The sequence below is a fragment of the Opisthocomus hoazin genome, chromosome 6, assembly GCF_030867145.1.
Source record: "Opisthocomus hoazin isolate bOpiHoa1 chromosome 6, bOpiHoa1.hap1, whole genome shotgun sequence".
Lineage (NCBI taxonomy): Eukaryota > Metazoa > Chordata > Aves > Opisthocomiformes > Opisthocomidae > Opisthocomus > Opisthocomus hoazin.
The window spans coordinates 26,056,224-26,076,303 of NC_134419.1; the positions used below are offsets into that span (position 1 = coordinate 26,056,224).

The 20,080-nt window shown below is 36.9% G+C and overlaps 1 long non-coding RNA gene across 2 annotated transcripts in view; it reads left to right on the forward strand.

The window, feature by feature from the left end:
* Positions 1–253: 253 nt before the first annotated feature.
* LOC142361569 (uncharacterized) overlaps positions 254–20,080 on the forward strand; it is a 65,056-nt gene continuing 45,229 nt past the window's right edge. For both annotated transcript variants that reach the window (XR_012764182.1, XR_012764183.1), the window contains exon 1: positions 254–609. This is a non-coding gene — a long non-coding RNA (uncharacterized LOC142361569). The remainder of the gene's footprint in view (positions 610–20,080) is intronic.

Here is a 20,080-nt window from a genome sequence, read left to right on the forward strand (position 1 = left end):
ACTATGTTACACTAAAAGTTAAGTTCCTGAACCCGATGAAAGTCACTTCAGTTTCTCTGTGCTGCCCAAGTTAACTGCAAGCATTTCCTGACACACAGAACGCAGGCAGAAAAAGGAAAAACGTCAACTTGAGAAAAGCACAGCTTCCAATCCCCACCCACCAGCTTCAGTCAAAGGGATGACTTCAGTCCCTTTCTTAACTAATCCTGTCACTGTAAAATCCTACAGTCATTCTTCCACACATAAAGGGAAAACGGACTGACTAGGAGGACCTAGACTCTTTCAGCTTGAACTGTTAACCAATGGTGGAAATGCAAGAATGCTGAAGTTGTGCCTTCGGAGCCAATAGAGTGGATTTGTGTGTCCCACATGACTGTGTTTCCCCTGTCTTTCACATGGGCAGTATTTAGTTCAATTCAGAACTGCAGATAGTATAGCGTGCAGAGCAGCAATGGGATGTGTGAGCACAAGTGGCTGACTTCCAGGCAACTTCAGGAAGCACATTTGTACATTTCTCCTGAATTTAACCGGGATTCTGCACTCTTGACATCCTCCGACCCTCCTTGTCTCTGCAGAAGGAGACAGCGACCTGCACAGCACAACAAAACTGTGAGTATGGGGTCTATTTATTTTATTTTCACCCATAAAAGCAAATATCTTAAAATTGTCAAAATGCTATGTGTGCTAAATGGATGGTTACTGTTTCTTCTGAGATGAACAAGTATCGAAAGCACTATTCAAATTCAGAAATATTTCTTGCACGCTTCAATAAAGGAAAAAAAATAGAACGAGTTCTCCTCCCAGGCAGCGCCTGCATGCATGCTGTATGCCACACTGCTTCCTGACATAGCCAGTGTACTGCTTTGTTCATAAAGAAAAACAAAGACAAAAAGCCCTACACATGTATGTTGTTCACTTTTATTTGTACTCTGTGTCTAATCAGGCCTGATCTGTCCCCAAGGGGAAAAAATAAAGGCAAACTTTAACTCCGCCAGCAAGGGCAGCCCAGACTTTCCAGACATCTGACAGTTATTATAATTAGCTATGAAAGACAGCGAAGACACTTTGGGGGAAATAGCTCTTACATTTGGAACAATGAAGTCGAGCAAGGTTCCCATCCCACCCCTTCCACGGGGGGAGGGGGAGAGGCGAGCCAACGGGGGAGAGTGTTAGAAAAGGGTTACGGCTGGTCTGAAAAAACACAACTAGTATAATATCTAGACTCACTCAGCACGACTAGAAGCTTTTTGATAAACAACTTTAACTACCTCTAGATTGCAGCTTGCATTCACTCAGAGTCCTGGTGGAGTGGGAAAGGGTGTGGGGCTCTTCGCAGCATAACGTCAGAAGGTTGGGGTGGAGGGGGCAGCTGGGACGAAGGGGGCAGAAAGAAGAGAATATCCATAGCAAAAGACATTGCAATTGCTCCCAGAGCTTTGCTGGCCAGATCTCCTTAAGCCCAAGTTGCTTTCTGGGCAAGATTTATGAGAGTTCTCAAACAGAAGCAACAGACAAAGCAGAGCTTTTTCTTTTTCCCTCTTCTGCTTCTCCGGAAAAGAAATTTAACCCGAATGCATGACTGTATAATAAGCAGCACCGATCTGTATTTTTGTCCTCCCCCCCCGCCATGTTCATAATAGTTTTAATAAGATCGCTCCCCCACCCCCTGCCTGCACAGTCCTTCCCACCCCTCCTCCTCTACCAAAAGTTAGATTCTGAAAACTACGATCAGAACGGAAAAAGCAAAGACAATAGAAAGCTGACTCGGTCCTGGCTGGGCTGGATCTCTAATAAAGCATGAAGTGAAAACAGTTTCTAAGTGAAAGATGAGCAGACTTCTTTTAAAAAAAAATTAAGTGCAATAAGGAGAAATTGTTGAAAGACTCCAGACGCTACTAATTACGGCTTAAATAAATCTTCCTGGACAGATGTTTGCTTGCTCCCACTGCGGGGAAAGGAAGGTTAAAAGAAGCATTTTTTAAAAAAGGATTTGATGTGAATTTTTTACGTAGGATTTTATTAAAAGAAAAAAAACAACCCCCCACACCATTTTATTCTTTGTCTGCCCTCCTCTTATCTCCCCCTCCCCCAGCCACCGCCCACTGTGAGCTGAGACACCTGAAGGCTAGACATAATGATCAACAGAGCGCTGCGCTCGCCTGTCTGGATTCCAGCCAGATTTTTTTTCCCCCCCCCTCCACAATCAAGGAGCCTGCACGCAATGCACGGCGAGCCCCTTGCTCTGCTATGCGCAGATCAGACAGGAGTCTGAACCATGCTGCAGAAAGATTAAATACAAACACAAGCTTTTCCTCCTTATGTTGGCCAGGCTTGGTTTCATCTTCATTGAGATTTGCAAAAAATATGAAATAAGAAACTTTGTAAATATATAAGCACATTATTGTACAAAACATGCATATATGTGCACACACTTTCCAACACAGCGTACTAGGGGCATCCACTGTTTCCCATTTTACAGTGGTTTCAACTTTAGCTTTACAGCCAGTGCAGTGTTTTATGTTAAGTTCATGCGTCACCAACATAATCGCCGCGTAGCTCTCAAATATTGTGTAAGATTTTGTATGGGTATACAATATACTACATAAAGGTAAATAGTTAGTGTACAGAGACTCATAACTGAAAGGCAGTCAAACTGAAATACTTGAACGTATTTGGGTTTGGAGAGATTAGCGAGATCTCCTAGGCAGTTTTGCAGCAGTTTTAAACAAGGCAGTAGCGAAAAGCTTTGTGAGTAGGTTGCCTTCAAACCAGAGGAGGGGACCGTGGCAGGGGACTGTTTTAGTTATCTGGCCTTGCAAGCCCCAGCCTCCCGGCTGCCACAGCCCAGAGAAACGCCGACTGGCCCAGTGTCATCGTGCCAGAAAGTTGGTCTTGGGAATGCAGCACTCCCCAAAATAGTTGCTCTCCGTTTGGTGTGGCTATGGGTGGGGTCAGCAGAGACATCCAGGGAAAGAGTATATTCAAAGCATTACTTCTATTTAATTTTTATATGTATACCGTGAAGTTCTATTTTTTAAAAGTTCTTTTGAATTGTATTGGCTTCTGGTACAAATGATGGTATGATACAAATGGTTATTAATTTTTGCTTTTCAATATGGGCTTTCTGTGAAAAAGACTGAAAAGAAAATACATTTTTATACACACATGCACATAAGCACACATACACTGCCTTTAATTTCCTCCCTGGAAAGACTTGAACTATATTTTAGTCACACTAACAGATACTATGGAATTTTTTTAGCTTTTTTTTCTTTAATATTACTAATAAACACTATCAAAAAAGGAATCCAGCATAGATATCCTGTAAATTTAGTCTTAAAAAAACCCTTCCTTTCCAAATAGCAGCAAAGACATACAAACAAAAGGTTGCATGTAGTCATAGGCAAGGTACAGGATATAGAAAAGAGATTTCAGAAAAATGAGGATAATTGAGATCAATGCGGTAAAATTTGTATTCCTGATTTTCTTTTTTTTAAAACAACAGATTTAATACTTTTCTGAAGGAACCTTTTATATACCTTATATGAAATACACAAGCTGACTTGACACAATGGTCATATGTGAGAAGTATGTACTTGTAAATGACATGTATATGTATGTACACAAGTTCACTAGTATTAAGTGCTAAACTCTTTTCTACTTTTCCAGGCATATTATGCTCGAAAAATAAAATTTGTCTCTTATGTTTCATAAACCTATTTCAAAATAAAGCCTGCAGCTACATTTTAAAGTGCTGACTTTTATTTTCTTAAGGTAATGACCATAAGCAATCATATATTTATTCTTTTCCTAAAGGCTGAAATCCTATGCAAATCAATTCCTCTAAACTTTAGAAGGGATTTACACACTACCTTGTATTAGAAGTGATATTTCAACTGGCAATTTATATGTTGTTTGTCAATACAAAAGGAATGACTAATCATGTAAGAGTTAAGAATTAATTTTGAGCATATGAATACAGAGCCCTTGCCTCCATGTTCAGTTCAACACTCTTCCCTTCTCCCAGTAAGGTCTCTTGTTTTTTGCGAATGCTGGGTGTTCAGCAGCTCTGAATAAAGTAGGTAGGAGATAGAGATGCCCAGCGTTTTTGCAAATATGACATTACTCTCCAGCTGCTGTTGTCCAGGCATCAGAGATTTGGAGCTATCTGTTTTAGCTTTTTATGTAAAGAGTTTATTTACCTAAACATGAAAATTTCTGACCTGTGTTTTTCACTGACTTCTTTAAACTTTTAAATAGTTGATGTTGAAACAAAGCAAGCATGGAAACCATGCATATTTATGACTCTATTCCCAAGAAAATTGATGTCGATAACAGCTCATCTCTTAGCCTATGGCCTCCAATTTGTTGTGCAAACTCCGTGGTGCTACTTGCACAAACTTCAAGTTCTAATTTCTTTTTTTAAACTCTCCTCTGCCCTCTTCGCCCCATGTTCCTCTGTTGCATCTGCTTGTTTGAGCCTTTCCTATTTCAAGCAGAAGTGCAAATTTTAGTTATAAGAATAAAATGCTCGGGATTACTTCCAAAACTTTCAAAAGATTGGTTGTTTCATTTACACCTTTACACGGCAGAAGTAACCTGAAAGCCTACCAGAAACATAGGCAGTCTCAATAAGGTAACAGGGTCAAATGAGCTCATGCATTACAGATAGGAAGAGAGCTCTGCATTGCATTTTTATAGATAAAATGCACAGAGTCTTTTAATGTAAACAGATTTCTGTTTGATATTTTGGCAAACTGTTGCAAGGACCAAACTACGGCTGAGCCAAAATGACTTTCGGCATGGTACAGTTAGACCAGATGGCCACGTGTTCTTTTCTTATTTAGATGAGACTTTTCCTTTCAATAACATCTTTCTTCCTGACCTGCTTAAAAATTCCAGCGAATGAAATCAGCACAGGATTTTCAATTCTAATTGACCATGTGCAGAGGAAAGCCCAGTAAAGAAATCAGTAGGGCCATTGTAAGGCACACTGCATCAGTCTCCCCTTTGTCCTGAATCCTTTCTAGCATGAGCTAAAATAATTAAGAATATTTAATTTATATTATTTGTACAGCAGCAAATCTAGTTGCGTTCAGGCAAAAATCATTGCAAGTTCCTCTTTTACAAATCCATGCAACAAGGAATATGTATGTCTACCATACACCAGAAAAATAGGTAGTCAGCATCATTTAATTGCCAAATATTTAAGAAAAAGAAATAAAACCCCGCAAGCAAAGAGTGAACAAAAAAAAAAAAAAGGAAAGGTGTGGGTGAATTAAAGCATGAACTGCTTTGCCTTTTCTAATTAAGTCAGAAAAAATAAAAGATAGGGTACTTCTCAAACTAAAACAGAATTTAAAATGTCAGAAAAATACAATTTTCCAGTGTCCAGAATGCTCAGCCTTAAAAACATCTGTAATCTTCAATCGCTATTAATTTGCCTACAGAGATTTTACACACACATACCCCACCCACACTATGTGGGTTGGTGATCACGGTCTCACTTGTGTCTGTGTGATCTACATGCAAAGTACAGATTGTAAATACTGTATATATCACACACAAACATTATCTACAGAAATATGCACACAGCTGACATCATTACAGTCTTATCTACTCTCTTATTTGGATATAGTGGGATATCTGTGAAGTAATATAACAATATTTATGCAGATTTAGCAAGTAGAACATGCAAAAGATGCACAAGGTCCTACCCATATGTCTACATAGCCCATGAATAAGGTAAGTGGGTTAAATGAATCTTTTAGAAGAAGGGGGGGATGGGAAGACCAATTGAAAGCAATACAGAGCAAGTTTGGTTTTTGGGGGGTTTTTTGGGTGGTTTTGTTGTTTGTTTTGTTTGGTGTTTTATTTTTTTACACAAGGGAAAAGAATCAGCAACGATTTATTCTTTCTGTACTATTTTGTACAAATTCCCTCTGCTATTCACAGTTTCATTTAACATTATGCTTAAGTGGTTGATGGTTTCAGATTGTCACTATAAGCTTGAATCAAGAAACAACAAAACAGCTCTGGAAAATAATTTGTGAAAAATAATTATGAAAAAGGTTTCAATAAGATATCCTTCTTTACTTCTATTGAATCAGGTTTTTATTAAAGTCCAAATCACTTTCAAATGTAAGGTGAAAAACAATCCAGGAGAAAATGCAGTGGGCAGCATGGCCTTTGCTATATGTCAAGCACGCAGGCCAAGTAACATGTGCGTGAAGAAACATGCCTGAAAACATAAAACAAAGCACAGACTTTAGGACTGGCCAGGCAGACGTGGTAAAAGGTCTGGTTTCAGCTCTCCAGTAAGACACTTTTTAGCCTTGGGCAGATCATTTCACTGCGTGGCTTCTCATCTACGTAATATTAATAGAATTCAAGGTTTGAGTTTGTGACTATTATTGTGAGGTTGGCATTGAGATACCACAGCAAAGGGTACTGGAGACACCTCTGACGCCGGAAAAGAATATAAAATTCCAAACAGAACAATAGTCTTTTTTGTTGTTGTTACTAAATCAGGTCATTTTTGGTGTGGTATTTCTGTAACTGGACAAGATAACAAGGCCCATTTCTCAGGAAGTTCATGTAACTCGGTTCTAGGTTAACTTTAATTTTTTCACGTACTTGAACATTCACTTTTTATTTTTTGCTAATATGCGACAAAACATCGGAATATAGGATAAATGGAAGATATTACTCCATCTATATTGATGCTTTCCATTCAACATGAAGTGCTGCAATGCAAGGCCTAACTCTAAGATGCTGACTCCTGTAGAGGGCTTATTTAACAGACTGTCCCATGGTACCAATGAGACTAACTGCAGGCTAAAAGGCTGCACTGCATGACCAGAACTACCAAACCTGAGCCCTAGACATTTACTACCTCCAGTATTTGAGCACCAAGGATCTGATCTTGTAATGATGTGGAATGTATTCTTACTTGTAAAGCCTGAAGGCGATTTAGCACACCACTTCCATGCTTAAAGTTCAGCACAGATTCAAAGCATTATGCTGAAATAGGTCTTTAATTTCTACAGAAACCTCTGCCATGGGAAGTAAATGCTTTTGCTGGATTCTGCCCTCTTCACTGGCAGTCATTAAATTGTGCTCCCAGTTTCACATTTCTGTTTCTATTGACGATTCTTTGATTCCCACCACTGAACAGACCGAGCTAGAAAACCTTGGGCAGAAACTCTAAAAATCACTGCACAGGAATAGAAATCAGTAGGCCTGAAGATGACTGTGAGATTTCACAGAAGATTTTTTCAGACCGCCATTTTGTGACTAACTGAAATGACAGTGTTGGACATGAGGAACTGAAAACTTTGGTTTTCCCCCCTGAGCAAATATGAGGGATCTCTGTGTGAAAGAAAAAAAAAAAAACACCACATTTTCTGATGAATGTTTCTATTAATCAATATTCATGTACAGTATGAAAGAAATACTCAGACTTTCAGCTATCTTTTGTTGATGCTGTTCAGGAATTGTAAACATTAATTAAGAAAAAGGCAATATAACAGATCTGTTGGTAATCTCAGTGGGTTTGCGAAAGGGTTGGGGTAGTGAGAAGCGAGTGAGGGGGAAATATCCTGCGTGGAAGTAAGGCTTTATACAGTCCTCAGAACGAGGAGAGGAAGTCAGCAAAATGTGCATGGTTATTTGCAATTGATAGGCTGTATTTCACCAGCCTATTTTTACTGTCAAGGCTCCAGACTATATTAGGAGTCCATCCAGTCTCTTAAGCCATAGGATGTGGATAATGGGATCAGATAAAATGATTAAAATCAGTTTGGTGTCATGGTTTCAGCTAGTAAGCGTAATAGATCCAAAACTGAAAGACTTAATTTTATGACAAAAGTACAAATGCGTCTGTGTTTTACCTGTACATTTTTCCAGTTTAGGGGAATAACTGATGAGGTGTTGGGATTTTTGTCTGTTTGATTAAAAAGAACCCAACAATGGCAAGTAAGGTGATTACTTTCTTGCGGCATCCCAGTTAAAACTGGTTTCATCTATCCAAATAAATTAGCTCGGAAGAAGTTGTGAAAGGAAGTTCTGTACTACCATCCCATGAAATATTTTACATAAAGTCTCTGGTTAAGAAGCTTCAGAAAAAAGGGTGCATTTAAGTTATTTACAGAGTTTGATAATTGCCTTCATTTTTTAGAAATAAAAATCTGGTTATTTCCCAGAATACCTTATCCATACGAGTTTGTATGAATGCTTTCAAATACTACTTTTTGTTCATTTTAAACCACTTTTCAAAGTAAAAAATTTGCAAAAAAAAGGATTTTAAAAGATGAGATTTCTAGTGAATGAAGACAGAAGAAAAGCAGTTCCCAAGGTTGATTAAAAGACATAGGAAGGGTTAAAATTTCAGATCTTTATGTAAGAATTAAAAATGAAAGGAGAGTTAAAAAGGGGGAGAAAGGGGGGAAGACCTAAGCTGCTGGTGACTTGAGTGTATTTATGGATTACTATGTCCTGAAAAGAAGAAAACCAGAGTTGTAAGATGACCCTGCAGGGGTTGTCTGGACTTTTCACCAAGTGCAAAGTCTGTTTAGTCAGTGTCTTAATGCCTAATGCTGACCTTTGCCCTCGTCACTCCTCTCTGCTCCAGGTGCAACATTTTTGCAAGTGCTTTAACATTACTGGAAGGTTTGTCCAGGTTTCACGTGCTGCAAAGTGCAGAGAGCATTTTACACAACAACATCCATTACACACACCCAATCTCAAGGCTTAGCACACTTTATCCTAAGTACACAAAATTATCTGTTTTACACATTTTCTGTTATTCTTTATTACTGTGTTAAATTAATAAAAATAAAGGCTTCTTTGCAAGGGTATGTCATTTGCATAATTCTATACAACAAGATACAAAATTAAGTTTAAACCCATGTCACATACTCCCCAGCACTGTGAAATATAGCAGGAGTATGCAATGTATGCCAGCAATGCTATTGATCTCTTTTAAATTAATTCTCTTTGCTATGGAAATGGGAGACAAAACCAGAACCCAACGCTACAAAACAACTAAGGCACTTCGGCTGGTTTTTCCCCAGAAAAAAATTGATTTCTTGTAGTTATTAATTACATTGGGACTGATATAAATTTTAAAGAAAAACACGACAGTTTTACAGACTAAGAACTACATAAGGTCTGTATAATTTCAATTTGCTTTACAAATACAAGGAGTGTAGTAAAATGTATATTAAATATGAGATGCTATAAATTCTACAGTTGTCAGTGATGCAGATAGTATAAAAGATGGTACACATATGTAATGTTTATTTATCTATGGTTTATATTTAGTAGATGGTTGCTAAGATTTTTGAGGACTTGCAATTTGACTTCTGGGGAAAAAGTATAAGCTGGGTACCATCATGTTCAAGACCATTATAGAGTTCATGTTTCTGAAAAGCCTACCATGGGCGTTTCCTGCCACTGTGGGCAAGGAACCCATTTTCCCCATTCATATTGTGCTGCAGGACTGACTGCTGCTTCAGGTGTGCACCTGGCATTTAAGATCTGTAAGTTTTCCACCTTATCATACCAGCTACTAAAATGCACTCTGTACAACTGCAGTGTAAAGCTTACTGGAAATACAAGACTGTCCCAGTACAGATTTCCTGCACTTTGTGATCTATACCAGCTAACTATGTCTAAAAAAAATTTTAGACATTATGTTTTAGACATTTAAATGGTTTAAGTAATTGACTTCCCTCACACTCCTTTCTCTCTGAGCTATGCTGCAAAATGTTCATTAAGCTGAAGGAAAAGGAAAGAGAAAAAGTATTGGTTTAAAAGAAGTGATTAGCAACAGGTAGTCTTTATGGAGAACCTTTCTAGTCAGAAATATCTAGCCAAAATAACCCAGGATAACTACTCCTCTAGGTATTACATTACTTCAAGGCAAGACTTGCATAAAAAGAGGTCTGAGGAAGGTTTACGTTTAGGGAACTTCCATAACAGAGATGTGTTTGGATCCCGACTAAAGCATTCATTTTACTAGATTGTCTTTCAGATATGACAAGCATCCTGCAGTATAATGTCTTTCAAAAATAACATTTTGTGGTTTCCCTATGACATCCATATACAAATTAATTTAGGCCATCTTCATTATGTAGTTAGTTTTAAGGAGTATGGTTTCCGAGGTTTTTTCTCTAAAAATATCTTTTACTTCATGGATCTTACTATACTAGTTTATTCTAGGAGTAGGTGCAGGTCAAGGGATCAAAGTATTCTGCAAAGTGACATGAAATAATTTTCTTCTTTAATTTAATTTGTAATATTTGGGCTACAAGAGAATCAAGAAAAGAAAAGTTGTTTATTGCATGACAGACTATTTCTAGAGCTGGGCAGCTTTATCTCAGCACAGAGTGTTCCTGTTCAAGGTGCAGCTGCTAAGAACTCATCACCACTCTTGTTTAAGAGTAGGGTACAATTAGAAGTCAAAACTTTACAGCAACCTGAAATGTTATTATTGTAGTAAGCTATGTAACAGGATTTGATTTCCAGCCAAATTGTATCCCTTTGCTCCTGACTCTGTTTACAAGACATATTTAGTGCAGGTGGTACTCTCCTTAATTTCACTGAAGGTCAAGTGTACTTGTCATAATTGTACTTTTTGCACAGCTGAGAATTCAGCTACTTCTGTAGACTGAAAACAGACATTGTTTCTGTGAAGTAAATACATAGCATTGAAGAGTTGGGCTTGAAATAAACAGAATGGAGTAATTTTTCACACAGTTTTCTCCCACTGTCTCATCAAGAACCTCACTTTTGAGGTTTCTGTGAATCAGTGGAAGCAGCCATTTGGGTACTTACAGAACTTCAGAATCCTTTGTCTGGAAAAAAGCGGTTTCATTTCTCTTGCTTTAGATGGTTATTGAATATTTTTCGGGACTGCAACCTGAGATGAAGTTCTTGTAATGTTTGTAAATGTCTGATTTCACAATGATTTTCAAGTATAAAATTGAATAAAACTTTAATTAGTCAAAGTAGAAAAATAATAGCCAAAAATACAATTCATTTAGTCTTCTGCTGTTTTGGAACATCAAAATCCTGTCTTTCAGAGAAGACTCATATAAAACTTATTCTCTGTAAATTCTAAACTGATTTGTTACAATTGTTACACACCATACCAAATCTGCAGAAGAAATAGCATGGTAGTAATAGGACACAATTCTTGTGTCTTGCTTCATTTACCCCTATGAATTATCAGTCCCTTCTACACACAATAAGTGCACCTAAAATACAGGAAATTGTCCATTGAACTTGCTTTTTCTGTGAGTATGTATTTCCGTCATCCTCTAACTTACAGTCATTCCTAATGACTTCACTACACATTTTACCTGAAGAAAGAAAATTGTCTTTGAGTTGTGCTTGATTTTAAAGTTCTTTTCCACATCAGCTGAAACAAGTCATAACAAAAACCAAAACAACCCAGGTGTCTCCTTCTGTAATTAATATATAATACTTTGGTCTTGCATAAAACTTAAAATACGGTTTTCTTCCAGTAAATGACTTCCTAATATATCATATACATAGAAGAGTAGAAATCTTCCTTTCCAGATCCTATGCACTGTCAGGATCAGAGCTCAGGTGTGCTCCAGAGCATCAGCTCACGAGATTCTAGAACTAGAGACAGATTCCTCTTGTGAAATCCATTTGCTGGTGATCTGGCTCCTTATCCATCTTTTCTACCCTCATCCAACCTGCTTCTTCAAACCACTCTGACCTGAATTTCTGTATTCCTCTGCAAAGAGGGTGTAAGATGTAAAGGTGTAAAAATTGGAACTGATTACCATAAATACGAGAAGTTACTCTAGATAGGATGAGATTTTTAAAATTTTACTGAAGCATAAATGCAAGTAAAGTAGTGCCTTTTTGTAGGGCAGTTAATTTTCAGAGATACAGAAGTATTTTTATTAAATTGACACAAAAAATATTAAGACCTCAAATCTACATTTTCATTAGGAGTGGAAACCTCCAATAAATAACCAGATTGCAATCTGATTAGTATCTTAAATAATTTTCCTGCTTGCAAAATTAGACAAGTTTCCTCAAAATGCAAAATAGCACAATAAAGCAAACTTGTCTCATGAAATTTCAGTAAGTTAAAATAAGGGGCATCATTACTTCAATTTGTGGGCTTCATCTGACATTGTTTCTAAAATTTTGTTGTTTTATATTTTTGTTAAATCCATATTTTAATTCCACAAAGCACATCGTTAAAAAAACACAGAGGAAAAAAGATTCCTCTAACCAATATCCTCTGCCATTTTTACACCTATATTAAGGGAATGTAGTTTACATAACTTCATTTAAAGAGTCATTCATCATGACTACTCTATCAGTATCAGTGTTCTAGCTGAATTTTTCAGGCTCAACTGTAAAATTTGTGTAATTAAGTTCTTTTCCATGGAAAAAAAATAAAATCTATTTGTCATTTTAATGAAGGAAGTGAAACCTGATTTACTTAAAAAGCTGATAAAGTTCATGTCCTTTTCAAAGAGGAATTAAGAAGTTTTCTGCTGAAAGACTGGTTTAAATTTGTACAATACAAAAATTCCTGAACTGTAAGAAAGAAACGGTCAAAGGAAACAAAGGGACTAACATTGAATGTGCACCAGGCTCATGAATATATTTTTGGGTTGCATAACTGTTTGACTTCCATCCCCAAGTGAGATGGCAACACACCTGTACCTACACAGGTTGTTTTGTAGCAACTAGCACAGGGGATCACACTTAGCATCATCCCATCAGGCTTCAGGGGGCTAGGGTTCCAGTGTGTTTCCAACACACCCCTGGTGGAAGAAGGCTGATGCCTTGCATACACAGATTATGAGAACATCAAGGCCATTGAAATCATGAGAGGAACCTGGCTGAATTCACAACATTTTTACTGTATTAAGACCTAGCTGTCTACTCTGTTCTCCTCCAGTTCCTCTCTGCTGGGTCATGCGCTATGTCCTGTCCTTTTCTTCCCTTCTTTGGGATTTACACAGAACAGACAGCAATGATTTCCTGCTGGATGCCCTCAGGATTCACTGCGTGGTTTGGACTTTGCAAAGGGAGAGCAGACAATCAAGAAAATTTGAGACTTTTATGGGAGAGGGGGTTGTGGCCTTTGGCTACAAGATCTTAATGAGCTTCCTGCTCCTTTTTTCCTGAGCTCTCTACAACAAGAGGTGGCAAGCATAATGAAGAATAGATTTGTGCATCCCTCCTTGCCAAAGATTTGTCATCCAGGTTTTTTAAATTTAGAAACTTAACTTGGCTGCCCATTGCTTCTACTGCACAAATGTAAAGTAAGTCAGGTTAACATAGCATGAGAAGAAATGTGGGGGAGACCTACTCCTCAATTATTCTGTTTGAAAACTCACACTTTGTTTCGTGACAAGAAATAAGCATTGACTGAAAAAGACATTCTGCATTGAAGGATATTGGGCACCCTTCATTATAGGAGAATATTTCTGAATGAAGACCTTCTGTGTTGTTTTCCATTTTCTTAAGAAGGCCTCAGACTGTACCAGTTGTCTAAACATATTTACAGTCTCTCCACACTGCTGCAAGCCCACTGTAGTGGAATTTGTGTAAGGGTCAAAGGTAGCATAACTGAAGAGTTTTTGTTTCAGTTTGGTTTTTAAGACAGAAGAAGATAGCCATACATTTTCTGCAAACATAGCTATGCATATAGCTAGCTTATTATAGAAATATTTGTTAATCTAATTTAGAGATACAACTTTTCTGAGTGACTGCTATCCATTTGGTAAACTTTTTTGTTTTAATTTAGTGCTACATTCTGCAGTTTGCATTTGACTTACCTACTTTGTTCTCTACTGCCCTCTTTCTCCATCTCTTTTTTCTTTGTAAGATACTAGTTGAGCCACAAAGGCAAAACCTGTATCTCCCAGTGTACTTGCCAAGTTAATTTTACTTTTACTTACTCATTTAAGTTGGGGGAGGGGTGGAGGAATTAAACATTTTGAATCAGATGATACATCCACATCTGAAGTCAGAAGTTAAGATAAGATCAGATCAAGCTTACCTAAAAGCAGATAAGCAATTATTGAACAACCAATAGAACATATTTATCACTTGAATCTATTGCCCAAAATTTGACAGTTAATATCTCTTTTTAAATTGTTATTTGGAGGATCCCTCCCCCATCCTCTGGGAAAGACATCTGGCTAGCACTGAATAGAGTTTAGTGTTTGAACATCCCATCTGGTTTCATCATGTTAACACATGACTTCAAGTCATTCAAGAAGCATGAACAATGGATATTGTATTCCGTATAGTGCCATGTGGATTCAATCTCTAAAAGATGGTGGCACTGTAGAACTCAACCTTTTAGTTAAAAGTCAAAATATTTAATGTACTGAAAACTTAAGAGTCTTACATTTTATCCTACTCTAAGAATGACAAGCAGACAATGCCTTCCTCATAGTGCCATTCCCATTCTTACCTTTCATAATGCCTATCCTGATAGATCAAGAATATATTTCCTAAACATAACAGTGAAAAACAACATTAAGACAGACTTTTTCAGGAGAATACTCATTATTATCATCCTCAAATTACTTCCAGATTGCTTAAAAATAAACGCAGAGCTTTGCTGTAAGGCAAATGGAAGCTGAGCACCTTTGCCTTCCAGAGCTGGTAACTCTACATTTCACTGAGATTAACAGAATCTACAAACTCTCTCTTCAAAACAAAGGTGAGTAAGCATTTTTTTCAACAGACCAGTACTAATCGGTCTCAGTGATGCTGAAAGAACATCTCATTTCTCTCTCTCCTCTTAAATAAAGATTCAAATTTCAGTTAAAATTTCTTATTCAAAAAATTCTTTTACATTTATTTCTTCATAAGGATGATTGACCCATTGTCCTGTAACACTGATCTTAACAGATATTTTCTCTATTTATTAAAGGATCCCTAGTAGGAGCAAATATTCAATAAGTGGCTTGTTATGAAAAGTTAATAGAACTGATGTCAGACTAAAAGAGAATCATAAAAACTTCAAACATAAGTAGGTATTAAGTATTTGTTAGCTGTCCTTTAAGCCACCTAATAAAGTTAGATTGCTTTATTTGAGCACTTGGGAAAGTGAATGGGTTTTACATGCTAGGGCAACAAGATGCAGAAGGAAATACAGAGATTTGGGAGAGAAACAGCTTTTTAGTGGAGTGAAGCAGGGCAAACATGCTCTAAAATTCTACACAACATGTGATCATGTAATTTTAAAATCAGACTGCTGAATCTTACCTGGAGTTAAGATTCTAAAGTATTTGAGTTCTCATCAGAAATCCCTGGAAATACACCAGGAAAAGGGACTAGTTTATCCTCAAAACTGTGAAGCCAGAATAAGAGCTGTGTAACAATACGTTATAGATTTGGCTGATGAGAAAAGACAAAGAACTCCATGGAGGCTGATAAAGGAGATTAAAATTACATCATCCGACTTTTTCTGAATTCTTGAAATGCATGCTTTCTTTAGAGTCATCATAATTACCAGCCAGCTCACAGGGTGAAGGAAATTAGACAAACATGGGCAAGAAAAGCAAAGTGAAATGCACGACATTTGTTTACCTACTGTGTTGTTTCAGTTGACAAAAGCTATCTAGAGGATCAGGACTACAGTATTTGGAAACAGAAGTGGCAAAGGAGGAAGAAATGTGCTCCAGTTTACTTTATGGAAGCGAATGAGTTCCTTGTGGTAGGAACTGGAAAAGTTCACAGCAAAGCTGGGTTGGAGGTTAGCTATATCAGTCAGAGATTTTATTTAAACCTATGGAGATCATATAGACTGTTAAACCAGTGGATTACAAGGATTCAACAGTGTCACCTCTAGCTGATGATAGCACGGAAGATACAGAACTCCATAAATTAATGATAAGAACTATAAAATGCAAGATTGGAATAGAGATGATCACACTTTGCTGTTTTTAATATAATGTGCAACTGTTTCTATCATCTCTAATGATTAAATCATTAACATATTAATGACTATGTTCATTGATGGCCTTCCTGGTCTTACAGAACTAAGAGAGGATTGTTGGATTCATTTGGCAATACTTCTTATCAATTCTGGTTGAGTACTCATTCAGCACAGATTTATGCAAGCTATAGCAGGCAGCCTGTACCAGAAACTCTTCAGAGTGTTTGTCTAATTCAAGTACTTTGTCTAGAAAGGCATTGCTTTCAAGTACTCAAAACCTATTCATTCAGTTCCTTATGATGGCAGGCACAGAGTCTCCAAAATACACAAAACTTTTCTGTCTGTAATTATTAACACAGAAAATGTTAGGTGTCTCCTTCCATCATCTGTAGCACCTGAATTACTACAAGCACTCGTCATGCCCTAAACAGAGGCTGCGAAAAATGGACTTCAGGAAACTGAAGTCCTAAACTGAGTCTGCCCAAAAGCACTTTTGAAATATTTTAGATTTCTGTGGCCTAAAGACATGAAAAGCATGCAAGATCCTTGCTTAAGAAGAAAAACTAAAAAAAATCGTGTCTTCTATAATTTAGGCAGTTGGTTAAACCTTGCTTGTTCCATATAAGCATTTTGGACAACTTGACTTTTTATAGTGGGATTTTTTGACTTCTCAGACAAGATCTAGAGTTAAGGCTGTTTCTACTTATGATCCGTTTCACTTAAGAAGAAAGAGAAATTGAAATTTGAAGACATAGCAAGAGTTTTCAAAGGAGACAGAATTCATTCAAATGCTTTACTGCAGGTTAGAACGTGCTGGCCTAGCGAGACAACACAAACTTGGTGCCAAAAGATCCTCAAGATTAGCAATACATCCATTTAAGAAGGCAGTAATACAGTGCCTGATAAAAGTTTTTCTACGCCAGTTGTTCTCTGATTTGTGAGAAAGTGTAGGATATTGAAGGTAATTTTTTAGTTTTTAAATGGAGTAAGGAGTATTTACGTTCTAGAACATTGTCTTCAACCATCTTGCTCCTACCTACGATGTTTAACTTAAAAAAAAATCGAATGCCTTCTCTATTCTATTCTGTATTAGCGGGGAGGAGTATCTTAGCAGTTTAAGTTTTAGCATTTAGAGAAAAATAAGTGGCTTTAGTGAATGTATCTGCGCTTCCTGGATATCTACAGAGCTACCAGTATTATCTGAAACTAACAGGTGGTCCTAATATGAAGCCTGGCAAGGGCAGTCTGAATTCTAACTTGGACTTTGATTATTTGTAACTCGTGGCTAGCCTTATGGAGGCTCTGAGTGGATTATGATCCAAATAACTAAATTCAAGATTAAATTTCTTCTCCTTTATTTAATCTAAGTAAGATATTTGTGCACTGCAGATATTTGAAATCTCAGTCTCTCCCTTTTGCTAATACAATGTTGTTTTCCACATACAAATGGCAAGCTGACAATTAAGGAAGAACACGTGCTACTATGTAAAGGAAAATAAGTAGATAGGTCTGTACGTATTAACTACAAGTCAGAGTATTGTCTAGTGTATCTGGAGTGAAAAACACTCCAAAAAAACTAATTACTACTTCAGTCTTTATTATAAGTGAAAGCTTTGGTGAACTAGAGTTACATTCCTCACTACATCTTATTTCTTGGTTTTAAGTCTTGCTTTGTTTTTCTTCTTCCACTGATTCAAACTCTTGAAAATAGAATTGTGTCAAAACTATTTAAACAGCAACAACAAAATGTTATAAAAGGGCAATTTATCAAACTACAGAACAAAGAACAAAATTCTCCTCATTCATTCTGCTACCTATATGGGTGAGCCTTTTAGTTGTTCTTAGCCATATGTAGAACAATTCCAACGTAGACAGTAGAACTTTATTAAAATATCTAATAAACAAGACCTATTAGTATTGATTGAAACATTTTTGTAAAGCTTCCTTTTCCCTTCTTGGGAAAGGAAATATTAAATTACTGCTGAAGCCAGCAGGAGACTCCGGTTCATCTGAGCTCCTGTTCCAGGTTCCAAATAAGAAACTCCACTTATTCCCTGTCAGACTGTGGGAAGACATATTAAGATTCACACATTATTTATTCATTCTACTATAAAACAAAGCAATTTGAGACTATTTTGGACACTGCTACACCGTGACAAAGAAATCTAGGAAATTGTGTATGGTATATCATATACAGATTTGTGTATCACCATGTAAATCTGGGAGTAGTAATCTAGATCAGGATACTGATGAAAACATATGAAGTTAACAAAAATAAAAAAACTCCATGTATTCTCTCTCTATCTGTATTTTCTGTCCAGGTGCTGCAAGTATCTTCACCATCTACAAGGTCACCATATTTGTTGTACCTGCTAAAATAAAAATATAACTATATTGTATTTATCCTCCTCTCTAGTTAAGAATGAGAGACTTAGCTTAACTATATTTTGTGGGCTCTGTAATCTCTGCATGACTGTCCTGCATTCTCTCCTCAAGAAATTCTTGACATCTTCTTGTGACACACTACTCCACATAAGCTGCTTTTCTGTAATTCGTAGAGCACTTCTGTACAGGACAGTTACCATTACAAAAGCAACTATATGAAGTGATAGAACTTTCAGAAATGGAAAAAATGTGTCCTACTTTTAACTCAACAGAAAGTGGCATTTCATCTTATAGCCTTGCCAGTGCACTTGTTAGCAATGTGATGTGATATGTAGGCTGAAGTGAATTTGCTTGCCTCAAGGATCAAGTGCCACTTCTCACTAAAAACATAAGAAGATTTCACTTCATGTTTGATTCCTAATTCACAAGCAGTGCAGACTTTGAATAGCAGCTTTTTTGTCAAGCTGGAAGGTGGTGATTCATGAAGTTAAACTTCTTGTAGGGTTGTACCATTTTTAAAGACAATTCCTTTGGAAAACATTTCTAAGGTGTAAAAGGGAATTTATAGTCAAAAACAGACACACTGATTCCAAAATAGCTGCTTCACATTCAGCAGCAAATTGACTATTTTAGACAGATCTCTTCATTCTTCCTAAATTTCACTGAAATTTAGTGTAGAACAGAACTAGTTTTGAACTAGAAGTTTTGTGGGCTGGAAAAAGTGAGTTCTCTGCTTACATGTGGTCATGAAATATTTATCAGTTTGCCAATTAAATAAATAGCAATAAATGGTATACAGTGATTCATTTCTATATGTGAAGGACTTCACACAAACTAGAAATCTAGCATTCAGCAGACATGTATCAACATATTGAGTCATGTTACTTTATCTCACCCTCACATAAGCAGAACAAGAACGTGGCCGCCCACTAAGTTATTTAGTACTTAATGTAACAGGCCAGAAGTACCTCAAAGTTGCTTGGCATAATTAACAAACCAAGATAGAACTAAATGCACAATTCTTGAGGAATTATTGCAAAGGCTCCCATATACAGCACTACCTACTATATAATTTCTAATAGGTTTTTAGTCCATTTTGGACAAGTGCAACTACTTATGAGAAATTTTCAAATTAAATATCCAGTAAAACCATTTAATAAAACAAAAATGCCCTAATGAATCCTTCAGATAAAGTAGTTAGTTTTATTAGTAGAACTATCACATCTCAGATCCAAACCCATTTTTTAGATATTTTAAAAGAGAATTGGAATTTTTAAGAGGTATGTAAATTTCTTCAGGGGAGGGAAAGGATGACTTTTGGGCTTTGCTTAGTGTAATTTTTGGGGGAAAATGAATGAGGGTCAGTTCTGTATTTAAAATAATTTGTTTTCTGCCAGAAGATTCTGCTGTCACAAAATAAGTGATACCTGGAACAAGTCAGACAAGATGCTGGTCTTCTCAGCCTTTGCTTATTTATGACCAGAGCTAAGCAAATGTGTCGTTGACAGAGGGCACTCCGTAACCTTTTCCCAGGTTGAAATCTTTATCATAGTATTATAGCTAACAAGGCTTAAGAGGTGTTACTCTTGTTGAAAAGCATCTTTAATAATTATCAACATTATGGCAGGCTGCCATTTTCCCAGTTGTGGAACTGTGCTGTTTGGATGTCAGGCATTGCAGGGGACTTCTTACAGAGAAAACCCCATTTTCACAGGAATTCAACAGAATAGCCTAACT